This window comes from Canis aureus, chromosome 25 (assembly GCF_053574225.1).
Source record: "Canis aureus isolate CA01 chromosome 25, VMU_Caureus_v.1.0, whole genome shotgun sequence".
Classification (NCBI taxonomy): Eukaryota; Metazoa; Chordata; class Mammalia; order Carnivora; family Canidae; genus Canis; species Canis aureus.
Genome location: NC_135635.1, coordinates 20,205,206 through 20,229,581, shown reverse-complemented (window position 1 = coordinate 20,229,581; position 24,376 = coordinate 20,205,206). Strand labels below are relative to the sequence as shown.

Genomic DNA, 24,376 nt, shown 5'->3' with positions numbered 1-24,376 from the left:
TGCTGAGCTTGGACATGGGTTTTTCTCTAGAGCCTCCAGAGCTTGCCCAGCCTGGCTGATGCCTCGATTTTAGCCCTGTGACATCCCGAGCAGTGAACCCAGACACTACCAGAAATCTGACCTACATAACTGTGAGTTGGTTAACGGGGGCTATTTTAAGCTGCTAAATTTGTGGTAAATTGTTATACAACAAACAAAAACACATTTGGATCTATATGGAAAACACAATAGGATCTATTTACTATGGAAGAAAGGAAAAATAGGTTTTGGAGTATGCAACTTGCAGTACTTGACTCATAAATACACTAAAACCGCAAAACATGTTGAATGTGTTAGAAGCAGAGCCTAGTGAGACCCAAGTCCTTACAGGCATTTGTGGCCTGTAAGATTAGGTTCTTGCAAAACTTTATTTTTTTTTATTTTTATTTTTTAAATAAAATATTTTTAAAAAAGTTTTATTTATTTATTCATGAGAGACACAGAGAGAGAGGCAGAGACATAGAGGGAGAAGCAGGCTTCATGCAGGGAGCCCGATGTGGGACTCAATCCCTGGACTCCAGAATCACACCCTGGGCCGAAGGCAGGTGCTAAACCACTGAACCACCCAGGCATTCCTTTGCAAAACTTTAATATGGAGAACACTAGTGTCTCTCACAATTGGGGTCCTTGGCTGGACCATATCCTTTGAGCCCCTGCGTCCCTTTTTTTTTTTTTTCTTTAAAGATTTTATTTATTCATGAGAGACACAGAGACAGAGACATAGGCAGAGGTAGAAGCAGGCTCCCCTCAGGGATCCCGAAGTGGGACTCGATCCCCAGACCTGGGATCACGCCCTAAGCAGAAGGCAGACACTCAACCGCTGAGCCACCCAGGTGTGCCCTGCTTCCTTTCCTGCTCTGGAAATCTTTGTCCTATCAGCTGGAGGTCTATAGTCCAGTAGCTTTTCAAGCTGTCTTTCTGCTAATCCAAGTTGTTTTAGTGTGGAGGGAGCCACTCCAGGAGAAGACACTCTGCCCCCTCATCCAGTTGTGCAAGAGAGGAGGATGGAGGGACGCATTTTCCTGATAATGACAAAGGATTGAGGCTCAGGTAGCAGAAAGGTCTGAGCAGATAGAGGGTAAATTGTAATTGGGATGATTTTTAAAGCAGTTGGATTAATCTGGGAGTTCTTGTGTATGTGGTTGCCTTTCCAGAAGAATCACAAATATGACACCAAAATCCTTGGTGAATAAGAATAATAATGAAAAAATTAATATAGATATTCTTAGAGGTGGGGTGAGAAAGAACAGCATACCATACAATGAACTGTGAAATTTTGACCATTGTCTTTAATGTCACCTCTGCCAGAGTATGACATGGCAGTCCCGTGTCTTGATCTCACCTGTCCCCTTCTAATCTCCCCACTTCCCCAGTCTCTCTTCTCTTTCCCAGCTTCTTACCTCTTCTTCAATGGTACTCCATACCCTAACATGACTCAATTAGTCTTTCCCTCTGATGTTTCCAGTAACTCCACACATTGCCTGGTCAGAACCAAAGTAATCGCATGGCCAGGCCCAAGAACTCCCTTGAAAGGTTAGAAAAGCAAGAAGCTGTGAAAGGTTTACTGCGATATATTCATGCCCATCACATTAGGAATCTACAGCCATCTTTCAGTGCACAGAGTGTAGGTATGTGAATACCTGGGTACCTGACATTGGGCATATATCTCAGGACCTTGGACTCAATTATGTGGTGTCCTAGTATGTGCCAGCTGTTCTTCGGGGTGTCAGACATTCAGTAATGTCCCAAAAAGAATAGCACTGTCCCTTGGGGATACTCTCTTGGGGGTGGGGATGGGAGTACAAATTGTGAACAATGCTATAAGGTAAAAGAAGACCATGCAATGAAAGTGAATAATACGAAGGAAATCAACCTTTTTAGGAAGGGACACTGAAGCAGAGGGATGAGAAGGAGCCAGCCAGGAAAAGACACTCTGTTACCCAACAGATGGAACAGCATGCTGAAGGCCTGGAGGAAGGTAGGGCCTTGGTGAATTAGGGGAGCGGAAAGGACAAAGCAGGCTTTGGCTTAATAAGCAGGTGTGGGGAACAGACAGGGCTCTAGGTCACACTGAAATAGAATAAGCTCTTTAAAATTGGTGTTTAGATGTGAGTTTTAAAAATATGCATGATCCTGGGGTTGCTATGACAAAGTACTGCAAACTGTACGGCTCAAAACAACAAAAACTAATTTTGTCTCAGTTCTGTAGGCTAAAAAGTCTCAAATCAAGGTCTCGACAGGGCCATGTTTTCTCTGCACCTCTGGATAGAATCCTTCTATGCCAATTCCAGCCTCTGGTTGTGGCCTGTAATCCTTGGCATTCCTTAGCTTGCAGCTGTGATGCTCCAACTGCATTCATCCTCATATGGCGTTCTCTCTCATAATGACACCAGTTCTGTTGGACTAAGGGCCCATACTGCTCTAGTATGACTGCTCTAGTATTTTAACTGATTACATCTACAGTGACTCCATTTCCATAGAAGATTGTAGTCAGAGATACTGATGGTTCCATCTGCAGCATAGCTTTTTGGGGGATGTAGTTCAATCCATAACAACTGGTGAGGAAATAGCATATTCTACTGTGCAAGGAAGGAATTGACTTATTTTTCTTAGATACTTAACTATTACAAGCTGTCAGTGTCTTAAGTTCTAGCATATTTTGTGCTACCTTGAATATGGTAAATTACTACTCATGTGGATTTGTTGCAAGTAGAGTTGACACTTGAACAACAGGGGTTTGAACTGTCTGGGTCCACTTATACACAGATTTTTTTTTTTTTACAGTACAACCCTGTAAATGTATATTCTTCCTTATTTTTTAATAGCCATTTCTTTTCTCTAGCCTACTGTACTATAAGAATATACTATATAATATGTATAACATATGGAATATATGTTAATTGACTGCTTACGTTATTGGTAAGGCTTCCAGTCAGCAGGAAGCTGTTAGTAGCTGAGTTTTTGGGGAGTCAAAAGTTAGAATACTTTTTTTTACTGTATGAAATTGGAGGAAGGTCAGTGCCATCAACCCCACATTATTGAAGGGTCAACTGTATATTATAATCATGACTGCCACTGGAATACAAACTAAATAGAAAGCTACCTCTTAACAGAAGCTTTCAGTCTAATTCAGGATGTTTTTGACTGTAAGAGAAAACTCAAAATTAACTGGCATAAACAATAAAGGGGATTCTTAGATAGAAGATAAATGAAAACTCTGAGCATGTGATGCACAATTGATTGAAGTGCAGTGAAGTGGAGGCAGGAAGATCAACGAGCAAGCTTTGAGGTGATACAAGAGGTTCTAAAGTCCTGAAACAGGAAGGTAGTAGAGTATATGGATGCTTTTTGGAGACATTACGAGGGAGGATCTCTAGCATTTGATGAGGGGTGACAGGAGAATCAATGGTTATTTCAAGATGTTTATTCTGAAAGATGAAAAGTACTGCAATGCTACTAACAGAGAAGGAGGGCTTGGGAGGAAAGCTGGTTTATGGGACAGAGAGAGAAGAAATAATGAGTTTCAGCCACTTTGACTTTAGAATAACAGTAGACTATCAACAGAGAGCTGGATAAATGTAGCTAGAGAGTAGAGTATCAGGTCAAGAAGTAAACCTCAGTGACACGCATGGTTACAGGAGAGGTTGAAAGAAACAAGGATGGTGCAGTGTCAAAGTCAATAAAGGGATTTCCAAGGGGAGTGATGTTAAGGAAGATGGAATTCATGATCTCTTATTTAAGTTTCAGGCCTAGAGATTAAGCATAAGGAAGATAATGAAACATGGAAGTAGGTTAAAAAAAATGGTCTATGTACAAAAGAAATGAAATCAAACATGACTGTTATTGTAAGAGCTGTTGGTTACCTCCACCATAAATATTCCCCAATTCTCTCTTGATATGTTAATTATCTATTGCTGTGTAACAAATTGCCAAAAACTTAATGATTTAAAGCAACACACATTTATTATCCTACAGTTTCTGTGGATCAGAAGTCTGGGTATAACTTAATTGGGTCCTTTCTTTAGGGTCTCACAGAGCTGGTGTCAAGGTGTTATCTGGGCTACATTCATATCTGGAGACTTGACTGGGGAAGAGTCCACTTCTGAGGTCAGTCAGGTTGTTAGCAAAATTTATTTCCTATGATTTTAGGACTGACATCCTGTCTTGTTACTGGTTCAACTCAGAGACTATCCTCAGCTCCTTGCATGTGGGTCTCCCAACATGGCCACTTATTTCTTCAAAGCTAGTTCAGGGGAGAGAGTCTCTAGAAAGAGTCTTAGCAAGACAGAATCATGTATGATGTAGTATAATCACAGAGCCAATATTCCATCACTTTCCATATTTTATTGGCTGGAAGCAAGTCACAGCCTTGCCCACACTGAAGGAGAAGGAATTACATAACAGTGTGAAAACCAGAAGGTGGGGATCTTTGGGGGTTACCTCAGATTATTCCACAATTTTGTTTGGGATCTTCATGTGTCTAGTTCTAGGTCATGGTTGATCTAAGCTAACTGTGATATTGTTTCCTGCTTTCCCAATCTCTCTTGCTATGAGAAGGGGTCATATAAATTGTGTATGACAATGACAACTAAGTACAAGTCTCCTTGGAGGGTTTGGGAAATCTTTTGTGCTCTCCTAACAAATGAAAAGGCACACAGTTGGCATCACTCTTGCCCCTTTTTAAGTCTCAAATGTATATGTGATAACTGGAACTATAGCAGCGCAGGACCAAGAGCAAGGGCCCAAGAGACTCATAGAAATTATAGCCTTAGGACTGATGAGCTGCTGAACTCACACTAGTAAAACCTATAGCTGGACTTCTTGGTATATCAGAATACCATTCAGTTTCATTTGTTTAAGCCACTGTAGCATGTTCTGTCTTACTTGCAGCCCAAAGCATTCTACAATTGGCCATGATTTTTCTGCCCTCAGTTCTGAGTAATTATGTGTCTGACTAACATAGACCATTTTGAGGATATCCACTGGGCATAGGATCTCTGCTCTCTGAGCATCTTGGCATATGAAAATGACCAGCGTGGCTCTAGTCATACCTGCTTGAACCAGGAATGCACTCTTGACCAAAACTGGGCCAGTCTGATTCTCTTTTGCGTTTAAACTAAGAGACACAAGAATAGACTGTTGGGAGTTGAGTCACATTAATTCCAGGGCTTTGAAATAAAGGTCTGAACTTCTGCAACTTTGTTTGTTTGTTTGTTTTTTATAATAAATTTATTTTTTTATTGGTGTTCAATTTACCAATATACAAAATAACACCCAGTGCTCATCCCGTCAAGTGCCCCCTCAGTGCCCGTCACCCATTCACCCCCACCCCCTGCCCTCCTCCCCTTCCACCACCCCTAGTTCGTTTCCCAGAGTTAGGAGTCTTTATGTTCTGTCTCCCTTTCTGATATTTCCCACACATTTCTTCTCCCTTCCCTTATATTCCCTTTCACTATTATTTATATTCCCCAAATGAATGAAAACATATAATGTTTGTCCTTCTCCGATTGACTTACTTCACTCAGCATAATACCCTCCAGTTCCATCCACGTTGAAGCAAATGGTGGGTATTTGTCATTTCTAATGGCTGAGGAATATTCCATCTGCAACTGAGTTCCTGGAAGTAAGTTCCAGCCCTTCCTAAGGCCTGACTGTTCAGTTTTTCATTGGATTCCATGAAAGACATTTGTATCCTCATTGTCATTTCTCTGCTTGGGCCAGATAGATTCTATATGTATAAGGAGTTTCAGCTGGGAAACGTGGTATACTGAGCCCTTCACAATTTGATGTTTGCCTCTTTCTTGAACCACATTTCCTTCACTCATTCTCAGTTCCAGCATTATCTTCTCAGCAAATTCTTCCTTGAATCCAACAGGGAAGAGAGTTGGTATCTCTCCGTGACACCTATATCACTTACTATTATCTGACTTAGAAAGTAGAGATTGTGTCTCTTTCATTTTTGTGTTTCCAGAATATAGCACAGTCTTGCACTTAATACATACTCAGTACTATTTCCTGGGATGAATAAAGACAGAGATAGGAGTTTCTGACCAATGTAACAGAACAAACATAACCACAAGAGAGTTGAAGTACATGGGATTCTTTGCTCCTGGAAGGCATATCTTATTCAGTTTAGCACAGTATTAGATACATAGTAGGCATTTAGTAAAAGTTTGAAGAACTGAACTGCACTGTGCTTTGTATTTTAGAGACTGCTGAGTGTCCCTAGGGGGCTGGAGCATGAGAGCTGTGCAGCAGTGATTGTGTAGGTGGTGGATGAGGGGCATAGTGGAGATGAGATGAAAAATGTAGACTAGGGCCATACTATGGAAGGCTTTGCACACAAGGCTAGGGTTCTTGCATTTATTTTATTTTATTTTTTAAAAATATTTCATTCATTTATTCATGAGAGACACACACAGAGAGGCAGAGACACAGGCAGAGGGAGAAGAAGGCTCCCCACAAGGAGCCCGATGCGGGACTTGATCTCCGGACCCAGGATCACGCCCTGAGTGGAAGGCAGACACTCAACCTCTGAGCCACCCAGGTGTCCCTTGGCATTTATTTTATATGCAAAAAGGAAATACGAAAGAATTTCAATCACAGATGTAATTGGAGCAAGGGATAGGCAGACTAAATATTAGCTTCTAAATACTTCAGAAAACACATGACAAGTGACTGAACTAGGCTGGCAGCAGTAGAAATAGAAAAGAGCACTGGCTGTCAAGAGCTTATTGTGAAATTTTCAAAAATTTTATGAACCAGATGTTAAACTTTTAGTAGTTTTAAATTGACTATAGTGGGAAGATTTGCATCATAGAAATTGGCAAACCCTACAAATTAGGGCTTTAAAAAAAATCTCATTTCTTTTCGAAGTCATTTTACCAGCACATCATTGAGAAAGACTTCAGAGAGATGTTTGGGTAGACTTGACAGGCCTTGATAATTAGTTAAGGTACCTGTTGGGTTGAAAAGTTGTTAAAGATCATTTTGACATTCTTATCTGAAGTTGTGACTCTGGGTGACTGGGAGGATAAGGATGTTGTTAGCAATAGTGGGGATGACAAAGGGAGACCAAATTTTGGGGGAAAGATGATGAATGTGATTCGCTGCATGTACCTGGGACATAACAAAACAGATGTGGCTCATCCAAAAAAAAGAAATGGAAGTCTGTATTCAGTGCTCAGATCTGTCAGACCTGGAGTGTAGACTTGGAACCAGTTGCATAGAAATGCTGAGTATCAGAATGAGAGAATACTGGGGACACCCTACATTTAATTAAGGGGCAGGCAGGAGAAGAGGGCATTGAAGGGGATTGAGAAGTCAAGGTCCTTCTGCCCACAGAACAGAGGCACATCCTCCTTTTTAAATCTTCGTTCTAGAGTTTCTGCTGGACATTTGCTTGGTCTTTTGTTCTCCTTTGGATCCTAAGTTCTGTAGAAATTGCCTGTACCAGTGGCCTCAACTCTATTAGACTCAGCACTTCTAATTGCACTGTATTTTGTAATATTGCCTTTACTACTCTGAGATGCAGTTTATAAAGAATATAGCCCCCCACAGACTTCATTAAAAATCAATATGATGCCCTATTGGTAAGAGAAAGAGGAAAGGAAAATTATTTATAATTAACGTTTATCAATATGTAAGTGTTGGGGCACAACTCCACTAAAAGAGACAGTGAAGCGGTCAGAAAATTCTACCTACTAACAATCACTACCCATGAGGCAGCTGCAAATGCAGATTGTTAAAGGGTGTGGTACCAGTGACCCAGAAACCTGTGACGGCCTTTGTAGTGGGGACATTAATTTCCATAACCATAAGTAACTCTGGGCAAAATTTTGATTGGAGAGAAAGGACAGTCTTCTCTTGATTTACACAGTAGATGTATTCCTGAAAAGTTCATTGTATAACTGAATTATTATGCAAAAAGTAGTGATGCCTACCTGTAAAATAAATTTAGATTCTAGGTAAGAAAATTATACACAGGATTTTCCCCTGTGAATGTCTTTGGATCGCAGAAAGGTTTCATAGGATGCTGGACAATTAGTTGTATAAGACTGTTCCATTTATTGCGAAATATCTAGTGTTGGAACTAGTATGCACTAAGCGTAGGGATGAGAGTGACTTAAACACCCTGCCAGTTTCCAAAATGTCCTCTGTGGGGCAATACTGTCTCCGTCGACAGTCCTTGGTCCAGCTCAGCAGTTTTGGTGATAAAAAGGTGGAGATAAGGTCGCACTAACTATGGTGTGTAGACACCTCCCATTTCTGGGGAATTTGGAGCAGATGGGATCTGAGAATCAGCCTGGCAAGAGGATAGACAAAGGCTCGTTAGTTGGAAGGTGGGTTGCTCCTTCAAAAGTGAAGAGCTTTTGGTAGAGACCTTGAGGACTTGAGTTTAAAAACAGTCTTACAAAGAAAATCATAACAATGCAAGCTTAATGTAAACGCCATCTCTTCTCCCTCACAGAGTCCAGAAGACAGCAAAAGCTTTTACTGCAGATGCCTCTCATCCTCTTATTTTCTTCTCCTTCCTTTAACAAGATTTGAGAACATCAAAAAAAAAAAAAACCCTATATTAACACTAATTCCTGTCATTAACTTTTTAAGATGTACATCAAACGGGTTCCAGAGAGATGTTATCTCAACAAGGATTTGAGACCCCCCCCCCCGCCAGGCTTCTGGCCCTACTGTAAAGGAAGGGCTGGAAAGAGTTGCACAATCCCCTTACACTTCACCCCTTATCACTCACCCTTACTACCCATGAATTTTCTTGTGTCTGCTGCAGTTCAGAGCTGTCAGCCCCAACTCAGCAGCAGCTTGGGAGAGAGGGCAGCGGGAGCTAGGTGACAGCAGCTGTAACCTCTTGCAAATCACCTCCTTCTTGGAGTCTTAATTTCACAAGCACATACTTCCACGGCTACTAAAAACACACATTGCTTCTTGGCATCTAAAGAATGCGTTTTAGTACTCCTTGGTTTTAACTAAGTATCTCAAATATTAAAGCAGTTTGCTGATGTTGCTGATGAGACAGTGCCCACGTGCTTGAGGAGCTCCACAGTTTCCACGCTTATAGTTCACATTTCCCACATTTCCAAATTCAAGCATTCGAGAACAAGCAGGAGATGTTCGCCGGAACAAATGCTATTCATGATATGTGACCATTTATGAATAGTTCCTACTTCATTTAGTTATGGGTTAATCTGAAAGGGGAGACGATGGAATAACATTGGATAGGTATCTTTGAGAGGTAAATTGCTGACGCATACTATTTTGTCCATAGAATCAGCTGTTTGAGAAAAATAATTCTTGTTTTCTATTATTAGTGTTATTCTTTCCTTTGCATTGGGACAAGGAAATTTACTTTATCCCCAAGACCAAAAAAAAAAAAAAGTCCTACCTCTACTCCTTACTACTCACTATAGATAAGTGTGATTCGTCTTAATGTACTAAGCACATTTCATCAGTGGCCCCACTTGACTGCCAAATTGGCACTCCATTGTCACTTGTCAACTTCTTCTGTCCTTGCAACCCTGTGTCCTTGCAATCTTGCATCACTCCTAATACCTAACTCCTTAATCGTGTGATCATCTTCCTCATTGGATGTGTTGCCAAGGGTAGCCCTTCTCAAACATTAATGTGCATTTAATTCACCCGAGCATCTTGTTAGAATGCAGATTCTGAGTCAGTAGTTTGAGATGGAACTTGGATTCTGCTTTTCTAATAAGATCCCAGTTGATACAGATGCTGCAGGTCACAGACCCATGCTCTCAAGTAGAAGGGAATAGTGGAGGAATGATAGATGGGGCTAAAAGGGAAGAATTACCTTTCAGAGAGCCACAAATTACCTGGGAAAGTAAGATACTTTCCAGTAAGATAAGAGGTGAGAAGAGGTGTGTATATATGATGAAGTATTTATGTGTATGAATGTATAAGATATGAATATATAAACTACCTCTTTAAAAATAGCATCATTCAATAAATGTTTGGCAAAAAAAAACATTTAAAAAGGAGGTATGAAACTATTTAGGGATGTTTTATAGATAAGCTTTAATACTTGCTATGTCATAGCTTAAAATGAGTTAAGATCTCTAAAATGCTTATTGTAGTACCTGGCATATTTTAAGCCAAGTGTCAGCATTACTCATGTTTATTACTATCTTTCTTATAGTTTTATGCTGGTTCTAGAATTCAAAGGTCTAGAAATTAGAAAGGAAAGGAGTTTCTTGAAGAAAGACATTTTTCATGATGGATAAAGGACAGTCACGGAGATAGTCACAGAGAAACAGAATGAAAAAAAAAGCCACCTGTGTCTTCTTTAAAGCAGCCTTCTGCCACAGAGTGACCACCTAAGACTGAGGAGGGACTGGGAAGTAAGATCTTTCTGGAGTTGGCAGGATGTGGATTAGCCTCAGCATGAGAAGCAGCAGTGACTTCTAACCTCAGTCACATTTACAGTCTGAGACCTTTTTGACAAGGCAAACTCCACATTGAAAAAAAGGGAGGCCAAATTGGTTAGAGTTTCCCTCTTAAAAATCGAAAAAGTAAAGCCAAGATTAGATTTAGCAATAATTGCATTTTAGTGAGAAAGACTCCAAATTACAGCAATTTGAAAAAAAATGGTTTCTCTTTGTTCAAAATCGGATTTGCTTTTATGCCTGCTTAAGAAAGATTTTTTGTATAAGATAGCATAATTAAGTGGGAGTTGGTGTTATAAATGAGACTTTAAAAATTCCATATAGTTTTATTTTTCTCATACCCCTTTTAAATCATGAAATCTCGTTTTCCAGGGCAGCTCATAGTCTTTAATTAAAGCTGGTATAACGGACTTTATAAACTTCAATGTTTATCAGTTCCTAGGGAAAGCTTACCAGTTATTCAGCAAAACCATTTGTATACAAAGCACTACCATCCACCTAGTGGCAAAAATCTGGATTGCAAGCATTTTGCTGACGTTGAGAGGCTCCAAACCGCTTTTGACGGGTTAGCCAGACGAATCCCAGCCTATGTAACCACAGGAGCCATGTGTGGTCACCTGAGGTTCTATCATTCCTCTGTGAGGTCAGTGGATCCAAAGCAATGTGGGCTACTCACGCACTGCCCTTGAGACTAGAGTTAATACACCTCCTGGAAAAGTATGCTGCTTATTCCCTTAAGAATTCACTAATATGTGTTAGACCTCTCTGTGTACGGGAGAAAAATAGATAATACTCTAATTGCCATGGTTGTGCTCAAAATTATGTAGTGCTTTCCCAAATTTGTGAGTAGAACGGAAGAAATGAAAGAAGTATTTAAAAACTATTACTATTGATAGAGCTTATCGAAATCACACCGACTGATCATGGTAAAAATTAGGAGTAGGAGGCCCGCAGGATGTTTTATACCATTTAAATTCTTTTCTTGTTGCTTCTTATTGGGAGGCAGTGTAATATGATAGAAAGAGCACTGGCAATACGTCAACTCGGTTGGAGGGCTTTGGCAAGCTCTCTGAGCCTCAGTTTCTTCATTTTTGAAATGGGATAATGATACAGGACATCTACAGGTAGGAGATTAAAATATGTAAAGCAATTAGTACAATGTGATCACAGAGCCTCATTTAGGGAGCAGTGGCAAAGGTTGTAAATTTTTACTTAGTTTTTGTATGTTTGTGAGGAGTTCAGCCCCTCCAGGAGCACTATCCCGGACACCACTTAGGTTCATGAGCTCAGCATTGAGTCAGAGGAAAGGAGGTCGCTTTCTGATTCACGGTGCCACTTCCTGAGGTTCCTTAGTCATCTGAATTGGTCCAGACGAGCCTGCCCCTACTGAGCAATGTTCGTGTTCTGTTTTGAGTCAAGTTACATTATTTACTGATAGTCTTGCCTAGATGTAAATGGTGTTTGTGTATTGGTGCATGATGTGGCCAAGGTAACACATATGTTCTTCCGAAGCTGGCTTTTATTTTTTGGAGAAAGTTATGAATAGCCGCAGAGAACTGGAAGTGGTCTTTGAGCTTGGAGGAACAGCGGAAGTTGGTGATAGGTGGAGCAGTGGCTGACTAACTTGCAGAGTAACCTCTGGGGAGGTGTCCATCGCCTCTGGGTTTGCCACCTGTACAGTAAAAGCCGTGATGCCAGGGTTGCTACCCTGCCACTGGGGAGGGGTGACCTCCACAGTGGTTTCTGAGCACTTTTATTAAACGTCGGCATTTCAGTAACGATTGCCACATTCAGGGCTGTCAACACTCGATGATTGTGGTGGTGAATAACTTAAGTTATGTGAATTTTGATTTATGATTTGAATGAAAAGAATGCATATCCGCAAGACTTATAACTAAAAGTGTCTTGGTCTAAAAAAAATGGTGCACAACGCTGTCCTTCTTATTAACACGGTACATGCTCAAGGCAGAATGTTTGGTGTACGCATTGGGTAATAAGGAGAGTCGCCCACAGTTAGGGCATATATCCTAGAGCACCCAGGACAGTCCTGGCCCCATTAGCACCTCCTTCACTCTCAAAAGTGTTCCTTTTGGACAACAGTTGAGGTGGCCCCTCTATCCTTTCCCTTCTTCCCAGAGGTAACTACACGTATATGCCAGTCAATGTCTACAGCTTCCCTTTTCCAACAAAATGGCATAGAGTGATGAAGAGTCTCTGTGCTGGGGAGCCCAATAAACCAGTTCCAGATTTTGCTTGGGCCACTTACAGCCCTGTGAGTTTAAGCAAAGACTTAAAAAAAATGAATTATAGTTACTTAAAATACATCAAATTTTAAATGTAAAATATGGTATATCATTTCTAAGAGTATGAAAGAGTACATGATACCTTCTATTGCATCTCTACCTTTCACCCCAGAGGTAGTCCTCTTGATTGGACTGGTTACTTCACCTTTTTTGCCCCTGAGTCTCTCATCTGTAAAACAGGCATTATAAGCTCGTCTCACATATACTCATCTATATAGACCTATGTACATAGGAAACTACATTGATATGGACCTATATAGACCCATGTGTACATCTATATAGACCTATGTGCATAGGTCCTATTGTATAGTAAATGCTAACAAGTGGTTATTAATACTATGATTCCTGGCCTGCTCTTTTGTAGTCTGCTTATTTTCACTTAGCAAGTATACAGAATGGTTTCTTAACCTCATTTGTAATAAACAAATCCCCCAGTAAATATGGAAATGTGAGTTTTCTGAGGGGCCTCTATTCAAATGTTGTTCTTAAACAAATATTACCAGGCTCAATAAGCATAGAAATGGAACCATCATCTCCCTGCTAGAAGCTGGTCCTTCCAGGTGGGGTTTGGGGCAGTCTGGGTGTGTGGGAGGCAGTGGGCTGGAACATTTACACTGCTGTTTGTGGTGTACCTGTTCAGTCATAAACAGAGAGCTTTAGTTTCCATCTGGCTCCTCTTACTGGCACTAAATTCACATTAAAAAGAAAGAGAGAAAGAAAGTAATGAAAAAGAAAGACCTCTAAACTGCTCCATGGATAGGATCAAAAACGAATTTGGTCCCAAAATCCTAGGTTCTAATGTGGTCAGGATGGGGCAGGAGATGAAGTTTTTCTAAAATAAAAGAACCCAAGGAGATGCATTTTGACCGGGAAGATTTGTTCTTGTAGATTCTCAGTGACGAGTGCTACTCACTCTGTAGTCAAAACATCCCTCTGAAACTGGGGATTGCTGACAAGAATGTCCTCCCTTTCCTGTTGCTTTATTTAGTTACAGTCAGTTACAGCTTGTTTTGTCACATCAGGCACTAGGGAGATGCCTCAGTTATCCTCAACAGAATGGAAACTTTGGTTCAGAGGATTTACTCTTTTTAGGCTCTTCCAGCCCCCTGTCTCTCCTCTCCCAGGCTCCACCCTGACTGTCTGTCACATTGGGTTTGAAAATCCTTTCCTGAGGTTGGGGATCCAGAGTTTAAGCTTTGGCAATTAGAACACCCACCTCCTGCTTTCACTTACTCCTACATCTTCGTGGGCTCTTTTAAGTGGATTAAAATCCAGTCTCCCCTCTACTCCCAGATGGGGAGCATGCAAAATAATAAACACTAGCATGTTTTCCAGTTGTAGAGTTCATCTGACACCAAATGTCTATCAATAGGAGTTTATTCATTAGACATTTGGCACATCAGTAAGAGCAAAGGACTTGAAGACTAATGGGGTGTGGGCCTGTGCTCTTTTCTTCAGAGGTGGCACCTTACCTCTAGATGTTCATAACTCTAGATGTTCATGACTCATGTCCTTTATGGACATAGATGACATGTAGCAAATGGGTCTTAATGATTATGTTCCATGTCTTTTAGTAAAATGCATCTTTAGGTAATACATCTTTATGACCACAGAGACATTTGTGTTTGATCCTGTTAATGCAACACTTTGAAGAAGTTCTTCTGTATTGGTTATCTATATTTGTTATCTATTACTGCATAACAAATTACTGCAAAGCTTAGCAACTTAAAACAACAAACATTTTTTATTCATACACTTTATGAGATTCAGGAATCCAGGAGCAACTTAGCTGGGCAATATTGACTCAGAACCTCTTGTGAGGTTTCCTTCAAGATGTCGGCTAGAGCTCCAGCTGTCTAAAAACTTGACTGGGTTGAAGGATCCATTTCTAGGCTTTGTCACAGGACTGTTGTTTGGAGGCTTCAGATTTTCACCACATGGGCTTTTCCATGGTGCTGCTCACAACATGGCAGTTGGCTTTCCCCAGAGTGAGTGATCCAGAGAGACAGAACAAGACAGAGGCCACAGTGTCCTTTATAACCTAATCTTAGTAGTGATATAATACCACATCTATAGTCTACTGGTCACACAGACACATTCTGGTACAAGATAGAAGATTATTATCCTTGGGCAAGAATGATACAGTGCCATTTTGGAGTCTGGTTACCACAGTCCATCCTCTGGGTCCTAATGATTAAATCCTTTCCACATGCAAAATGTGCTCATCCTGCTCTTAAAGTCCCTCAAAGTCTCATCCTATCAAAGCATTAGCTCGAAGTCTAGAGTCTTGTCATCTAAATCAGGTCTAGGTGCAGATGAAACCTGCCAAGTGTAGCTTCCTATGCACAGTTCCTTGAGTTCTGTTCTTCTGTCTTTGAAGACCTGTGAACTATCTGCTCCACACTTTCAACATGCAATGTTTAGACAGGCGTAGGATAACCACTGTAGATATTTCTACTAAAAAATGGGGAAAGTGAGAGGCACATAGGAGTCTCTAGCAGTTCTGAAATCCAGCTGGCAAAGGTGGAGGTTCCTTGGTTAGGATTCAGTCCTACTCCTGTCGAGGAGTTACTCTACATTACTCTTGGCTCTGTCTTCTGGACTCTTGGTTTTATACCTTCAATCCTCCTTTTTTTCATGAGAATTAGCATATGTTTGCTCCTGAGTGTTTTTCTCAACTGCTTCTTGTTAGTAGAGATTTTGGGGCCTGATGACCTCTTTTCCCTTTGTCCTCTTCTCTATGTTCTCTTTTCAGTTAAGGCTGAAATCATTCTTTATTTTTTTTTAAGATTTTATTTATTTATTCCTGAGAGACACCCAGAGGCAGAGACATAGGCAGAGGGAGAAGCAGGCTCCCTATGGGGAGGACCCAATCCCAGGACCCCAGGATCACAACTTGAGCCAAAGGCAGATGCTCAACCACTGAGCCACCCAGGTGCCCTGAAATTATTCTTTAAAAAAGTTTGTGGGCCTTTTGTGAATGCTGTTGTAATTTACTTCATTAAATAAAAACCCATAAATCTCTCTGAGAGACACTCTTCATTGCTTTAAGCTTCTAGTGAGGGACAATCTTAAAAGTCCTAAACATCTTAAAAGTCCTGTGATCAATATCCCATGAATCTATGAGTGATACTCTTAAAATCTTTATGGAGCCTTTAGTCTGAATGACCAGTACTCTGGGGCACAATGTTTTCCTGGAAGTGTTCTGCATTTCATCTTGGCTCGAAAGCTCTTTTTCAAATTTACTATTGTTTGTCATCTGGAAGGCCTGAGGATGTTGAAATTCATTATTTTTAATGGTTTCCCAGTGTGTTCAGCTTTATATTCTTTCATATAACAGACTTACCTCCTATAAGCAGCAAGAAGAAGCCAGGTACCACTTTGATACTCTGGGGCTGTCATCAGCTGGATCACCCTTTGCATTGTGTATGTTTGTTTGCCCCTTCCCATGTAGCTGCAGGTAACAGTGTTGCTAAACTTCCTGTTACTACCTAATCCTTACAGTTGTTCCAGTTTCCACCCACTGCTCTGTTCCACAGCCATTCCCACATTTTAGATTTTGATTAAATCTAAATTTAGATTTAGATTAAATTTAGATCTAAATCTAAATTTAAATTTTGATTAAAATATCTGGTAACCATCAGTTTGTTCTCTACAGCTAAGAGTCCGTTTGTTGGTTTACCTTTCTCTCCCCCCCCCCTTTGCTCATTTGATTATTTATTAAATTCTGTATAACAGTGAAATTATATGGTATTTGTCTTTCTCCAACTTATATACTTATCATTATACTCTAGTTCCATCCATGTCATTGCAAATGGCAAGATTTCATTCTTTTTTATGGCTGGGAAATATTCATTGCATATATATAAATATACCACATCTTTATCTATTTATCAGTAAATGGACAATTGGGCTATTTTCATAATCTGGCTATTGTAGATAATGCAGCTATCAACATTGGGGTGGATGTGTCCCTTTGAATTAGTATTTTTGTATTTTTGGACTCCCGTATTCTTTTACAAAGCTGCATAGAATGGCATAACCACTATGTAAAGGAATTTGGCAATCTTTAATAGAACTAACTATGCATTTGTCCTTTGACATAGAACATCTCATGTCTATGAATTCACCATGAAGATACAGTTTTAATAATATAAAAATATATGCACAATTGTAGAACATTGAAAATATGTAAATATCCAAATGTAAAAAATTAATTGGTAAGCTATCACATACACAGAATAGAATACCACACAACAAAATATTAACAACAGTTATTTATTTTTTATTTTTTTAAATTTATTTTTTATTGTTGTTCAATTTACCAACATACAGAATAACACCCAGTGCCTGTCACCCATTCACTCTCACCCCCCGCCCTCCTCCCCTTCTACCACCCCTAGTTCGTTTCCCAGAGTTAGCAGTCTTTACGTTCTGTCTCCCTTTCTGATATTTCCCACACATTTCTTCTCCCTTCCCTTATATTCCCTTTCACTATTATTTATATTCCCCACATGAATGAGAACATATAATGTTTGTCCTTCTCCGATTGACTTACTTCACTCAGCATAATACCCTCCAGTTCCATCCACGTTGAAGCAAATGGTGGGTATTTGTCATTTCTAATAGCTGAGTAATATTCCGTAACAACAGTTATTTAGATGAACATGTTCATTCCCAATTCCCAACACATTTGGGAAATGAAGACACAGGGCTCGTGACTTGCTCAAGGTCACACAGCCAGGTTGTGGAAGAATCGTGACTCAAACCGCAGAATAATCAACTCCACAGTGCCTCTTTTCATGGTACCTGCTCCCTCTGGAAGAAAAAAGGCAAACAATTTATAAACAGTGTGGAATTGCTGAAGTCTTGAGAAGAGCATCAAATTACACAATTCTCGGTGGTACCATTTAAAAGTTGTATTCCATTGTTTTGATTTTTCAGTGCAGAGGCCCTGGTCTCTGGCCCATTTTATAAACAAAGAAATTCTGATTTCTCAGGATCACACAGCTAAGGATTAGTAGAGTCAGAATTTAAGCAAGGTTCAACTGACTTAAAAATAATTCATCTTCCAAGTGTCGAACCAAGCACCTCACACCTTATTCATTCACCTTTGAATGAATGTAAGAGGCATTATGTTTCCTAAGGAGGGACAAAATGAGACTCCATATATAACCTTAAATTCTTTATCCTTGGGGCTCCTCATCTCTAAAAAAGGGGGAAAATGGTGGGTTTCCCATGGGGTATTATCATGAGTGAATGAAGCAAAATGCATGTAAAGCTTAGCTTTGCTCCACCTGTTGTAAGCCCTCCACAAATGTCCTATGACAGTTGGTACTCAGGATATTTGTAGTGTAGTCCCAGTATTGGCCAGCCGCCTCAATTATTCAAGGCCCTGCCTTAGATGTGCTTCAAAAACAAAGAGGAAATGATCCATTCTGGACATCGTGGAGAGCTGACAAGGAAAAATGAAATGAGCTACATGACAAGGCTTGAGTTCTTCAGCAGAAAGTAATACCAGAAGCCTGGCCTCCTATATCACCATCTAAGAGGGTATGAAAGAGCCTCATTCTGAGTGTGTAATGCCCCTTTGGCTCCAGCCCGGAGCCCGCGCTTCATTAAAAACTGTGAGCTGTGCCAATTTGTCTGGGGCTTCATGGGGTAGATGAAAGGGGGCCTCGGAAGAGGCAGTGGCACCCTGGCTTGGGTGGGGTGTTTGCCCCCAGACCCGGGTGGTGAGATGAGAGCACAGGCTCACCCATTTCGCTTCAGACTGGGCTGCCTTCAAGGGCCAGGGTATTGATCTTGCCCCCAAGGCTTGGACTGTGGCTCCAGCCTTGTCCCCAGGCCTCTTGAGGCTCTGCAGTCAGCCTCACACTTTCACGGGTTTATTCCTGGTGGCAACTGGTCTTACAAGGTAGGAAAGTATGAATTTGGAGCTTTGCGGTCATTTTTATGTAACAATGTTTTAATACATAAGATGTTAGAGTCAAGCTTTCTATGCTTTCCAAACGGTGTCTGTATTTTGATTTTTAATGTGTTCCTGAACAAGGCTGTCTGCCAGCACAGGCCAAATCTGGTTAAGAAGGGCCCCTGTACCTGGAAAGGGTCCCTTGAGAAAGCACTTCAAGTCATTTATCCAGTGCTGGCTGGTTTCGCTCTTGGCTTGGAGACCGTCAACTTTCCACCAGACCTGCCGCATAGTAGAGCACATCCTCTCCGAGAGGGCAGGAGAGCCAAGGGGAGAGCAGGTTGCAGGAACGTCGGCTATAAAGCAGATGTTATTAGTGGGCCTTGGGTGAGGTCGGGAGGCTGAGTACAGTAAGTTTATTTCAGCCTCCAAGGTGGGCCACAAGACTGTGGTCTAGAAGGAAAGCTGCTCCCATTTGGCCGAGACTGGCATCCTGAGAATCCCCAGACGAAGAAACACTTCTGCCCGGTCTGGAAGGAGTGATGTTGATGAAATGCAACATTTGGGCCACAGCCTTGCAAGCTGTCAAAAAGGCACCAGTGGAGAAGTAGGAGCAAGCAGTTCAGATGTCTCCTGGCCACCCAGTTTTCAGTTTGCTTTGATTGTTCCTTAAGAAGCCTGATTAGCAACAACAACAACAGCCAGAAAAAAGAAAAGAAAAAAAAAAGAAAAAAGGAAAAGGAAAGAAAGAAAGAAAGAAAGAAAAAAGAAAGAAAGAAAGAAAGAAAGAAAGAAAGAAAGAAAGAAAGAAAGAAAGAAAGAAAGAAAGAGAAAGAAAATCAGAGTTGGTGGAAACTGTTTTTTTTTTTTTGGTCATTAAGTGGGGGCCTCGCTGTGTGAGTTATACATGTTGCTGGGGCTGGAATTGAAGTTAGGATCTATGCCCCTTATTTGATATGGAGAACTCAAAGTCTTCTTCCTGTAACTCTGATGTCTACTCTGAAAGGGAATGTGGGTAATGTAGTGTCCCCTGCCTCCACCCATGGGGTCTAAAGAGATTCTTTGGTATCTGGTGACATATACCCCTAGTACCTATTGGATAATTGAATGCTTGCCTAATGTTTTGTGTTTGGATTCTCTTTCTTCCCAGAGAATTAAAAGCAGGATAATTTTTTGACCCTGAATTTGACTCAGCTTTAGATAAGATTACTCTACATCATCAGGGGTCTACAGTTCCTCTGAGCACTTTTTGACCAACCCCCTCCCTGGTTAAAGGTCTCCCTCCCACTCCTTTTGTTCACATATCCCCTTTGGAAGATTCTAATAAAATGCTCTGATGGTTGTTTCTAGAATTGGAATTGCATGATGAAACAGAATAAAATATCTCATTGAGCTGTGTTTATTTCAGACTCAAATATGTGACTGTATGTATAATGAACAACAAACTCGATGATACCCAGAGAGATTTATGCATAGTGCTGCATAAAATACACCATGGATGGAAATGTTTCTTACGGATTTGTCTGTTGGGCAAAATTACGTTTTCAAAAATTAATTATAATTTTTTGCCATCCTTTTAAGAACTCATTTTTAAAATGAAGTATAATTAACATACAATGTTATATTAGTTTCAGGTGTACAATATGATTCAACAATTCTATACATCACTCAAAGCTCATCATGACGAGCGCACTCCTTAATCCCCCTCGCCTATTTCATCCATCCCCCATTCCCCTCCTCTCTGACAGCCACAAGTTTGTTCTCTATATGTAGAAATCTGTTTTTTTTTGTTTGTTTCTTTTATGTTGTTGTTCATTTGTTTTCTTAAAATTCCACATATGAGTGAAGTCATATGGTATTTGTCTTTTCTTTGGCTGAGTTATTTTACTTAGCATTATATTCTCCAGATCCATCCATGTTGTTGCAAATTTTTGCCACCCTTTTGACCTTATGGAAATCAGGACTAGTTTGTGAAGCTCTGTTTTGTCTTTCAGGCCAGTCAGTTCCCAGAGGTGAACTCTATGCAGTGGTACAGCTCCTTAGGCTAGAGGGGGTGTTTAACCTGGAGAGGGCTATAAGGAAGTATCTTCCACTTTCTGTACCTCCTCGAGGAGAAGTCCAACTGTGGTGCTCCAAAGCCTAAATGTATAAAACAGGAAGCACGGAGACAGCCTGGAAGTGAGGGCATGTCCATGTGTGTAGTTGACATACAATATTACATTAGTTTCAGGTGTATAAAATAGTGATTTGACAAGTCTATTATGTACATTATGTATATGCTCACCACAAGCGTATCCACCATCTGTCACCGTACAGTGCTATTACAGTACCATTGACTATATTCCCTATGCTATACCTCCCATCCCCATGATTTATTCATTCCATTACTGGAAGCCTGTATCTCCTACTCCTCTTCACACATTCCACCCATCCTCCACCCCATTCCTTGTGGCAACCATCAGGTTCTCATTATTTATGAGTCTGTTTCTGCTTTTTGTTTATTAATTTGCTTTATGTTTTAGATTCCACATATAAGTGAACTCATATGGTATTTGTGTTCCTCCGTGTGTGTTATTTCACTTAGCATAAGCATAATGCTTTCCAGGTCCAACCATGTTGCTACAAATGGCAAGATTCCAGTCTTTTTTATGGCTGACTAATATTCTGTTTTCTCTCCATACCACATCTTTTTTTTAATCCATTCATCTATTGAGGGACACAGGTTGCTTCCATATTTTGGCTATTATAAATAATTCTGCAATAAACATAGGGATGCATATATCTTTTCAAATTAGCGTTTTCATTTTCTTTGGGTAAATTCCTGGTGGTGGAATTACGGGGCCACTTGGTATTTCACTTTTAGTTTTTTGAGGAACCTCTATATTGTTTTCCACAGTGGCTGTACCAATTTATGTTTCCACTAGCAGTGCGGGAAGATTCCTTTTTCTCCACATTCTTGCCAACACTTGTTATTTTTTAGATTTTAGCCATTCTGACAGGTGTAGAGTGATATCTCATCGTGATTTTGATTTGAATTTCTCTGATAAATAGTGATGTTGAGCATCTTTTCATGTGTCTGCTGATATCACTGGTTTTTAAGCTAATTTCTTTCTGCTGTGTGACCTCAACACCTATTTGGTGATTTTCAGGAAGTGGATCTCAGACTTCTTTAGATGAAGGCTTTTAGTGAGGTGTTGGAAAATTAGTGTTAAGTGATCACTGGCAAAACCACCTCTCTGTACTCCTACTGTGGTTACAAGACTTTTGAATTACTGTTTTCTCTCATTATGATCAGGTAATAAACATACATTTCTTTCTGCAATTTGTATATTCTGAGAATTTCTGATTATATCAGATATTTGTATATGATACAAGATGACATTTATAAATTAGCTGTTGAAAATTATTATATTATGACTCAACAGGAATGGTTCAAATATTTTTTTGATAAACTGAAAACCAATGTATACAATTCTTTGAATTTTCTCCTAGGGATTACATATCAGTTTTCAGTATTTAAGTCTGTTGTATGTACTATTTTAAAGTACCAAATCATCACATTTACTTAGAGTAGTATGTTATTATTTAAAATAGTTGAAATCTGAATCAATTCTGTCTCAAGATCAAGAGCAATGACTCAATTTTTCAATTGAAAGGAAAAGACAATCTCATGCACAGTCTACAAGTCTAGACAGATCTTTTTGTGCAAGATGCAATAAGCAACTGTATTGTGTTGAAAACTTGTGTCGCAAGAATATTTCTCATTCTTATTGAAAGCTTTTTCAAACCAGTGGAATATGAACACAGTAGTACTGATTTCTAAACATGATGAAAGAAAGAAGATGAAACAAGCCATAAATTCATTCTTGAAACAAAAGCTATAGGTTGGTATCAGTAAAACAGTTTTTACCAAAAAAAGTTCAAAAAAGATCTTAGAATTACTAAATGGAAGATAGTATTATTTGAAGATGTAAAAACCAAAGGAAAATATTTTTAAGTTGGCTCATAATTATCTCCTCTCTAATCTTCAGACTATTAGAGTAGGAAAAAGCTTTTTTCAGAAGCTGGAAAATTTTGCATGAAAATGGATGTGTGATTTAAAGGTGACCAGCTAGGGGCACCTGAGTGCCTCAGTTGTTTAGGCATCTGTCTTCAGGTCAGGTCATGATCCTGGGTCCTGGGATGGACTACCGCATTAGGCTCCCTGCTCAGCACTCCTACCTCTGCCTGCCACTCCCCCCTTTTGTGTTCTCTAATAAATAAAATCTTTTTAAAAATTAAATATGACAAGCTGTTTTCTAGCATTTAAAAATATTAAAAAGCAATCTCTTAACTTTTACTGTTCATTGTGTGTTTTCATTTTCATGTTAGTAACTTTGTGTTTTTTTTTTTTTTTAAAGATTTATTTATTTATTCATGAGAGACACAGAGAGAGAGAGAGAGGCAGAGACACAGGCAGAGGGAGAAGCAGGCTCCATGCAGGGATCCCGATGCAGGACTCGATCCTGGGTCTCCAGAATCATGCCCTGGGCCAAAGGCAGGAGCTAAACTGCTGAGTCACCCAGGCATCCCAGTAGCTTTGTTTTTGAACATGAATTTGGTAGTAGTTAGAATAATGTGTATTCAATGTTCACACTCATGAATTTTTACAGGAGAGGATTTTAATTTATAAATGTTATATTTGAATGTATTTTATAGTTTTACTGACATTTTATAGGAGATAATTTAGGTACAAATATGGTATTGTCATTTTGGCCCATATTGTAATCAATACTGATTCTTTTCAGAAATATGCTAATTTTGATTTTTAAAAGAGCTTTTACTTCAAAAACTATTTCAGGCTGATTCCGCTACTCAAATAATTTACATTCAAAGTTTAAAAAGATATTTGTCAGGGGTGCCTTAGTTGCTTAAGCACCCAGCTTTTTTTTTTTTTTTTTAAGTATAATGATCTTTTTTATTTATTCATGAGAGACACAGAGAAAGAGAGAGGCAGAGACACAGGCGGAGGGGGAAGTAGGCTTCATGCAAGGAGCCCGATGTGGGATTTGATCCTGGGACTCAGGGATCACACCCTGAGCTGAAGGCAGCCGGTTAACCACTGAGCAACCCAGGGGTCTCTTTTTTTTTTTAAAGAGAGATTGAAAAGAGGGGATGGGGAGGGGGCAGGAGAGAAAGTTTTTTTTTTTTTTTTTTTTTTTTTTAAGATTTGAGAGAGAGAGAACATGAATGGGGGCAGGGGGTGCAAAGGGAGAGAAACAGGCTCCCTGCTCCTCAGGGTCTCCATCCTAGGACGCTGAGATCATGACCTGAGCCTAAGTCAGATGCTTAACCAGCTGATCCACCCAGGTGGCCCTGGAGAGAGAAGAGAGAATTTTAAGCAGGCTTCACGGGGCTTGATCTCAAAAGTAAAAGTCAAATGCCCAACCAACTGAGCCATCCAGGTACCCCACGTCTGCCTCTTGTTTTTGGCTCAGGTCGTAATCTTAGGGTCATGAGATCTTGTCCCTCAATTAGTTCCATTCTAGCCATAAAGCCTAATTAAGATTCTCTCTCCCTCTGACCTTCCCTCTGTTGAGATATGCTCTTTCTCTCTCTAAAAATAAATCAGTCAATACAAATACAATAGTGTTCAAAGAACTTTATCACTACCATATTACCAATATGGAAATCAGGAGTATCTGTGATACTGATGGTCACATTTA

At 40.0% G+C, this 24,376-nt stretch overlaps 1 protein-coding gene across 1 annotated transcript in view; it reads left to right on the top strand.

Annotated features, from left to right (window-relative positions):
- KLHL42 (kelch like family member 42) overlaps window positions 1-5,236 on the top strand; it is a 34,350-nt gene extending 29,114 nt beyond the window's left edge. The window contains exons 4-5 of the transcript XR_013364105.1: window positions 31-131; window positions 1,921-5,236. The gene's annotated coding sequence lies outside the window, so the exon portion shown is untranslated. The remainder of the gene's footprint in view (window positions 1-30; window positions 132-1,920) is intronic.
- The last annotated feature ends 19,140 nt before the right edge of the window (window positions 5,237-24,376 follow it).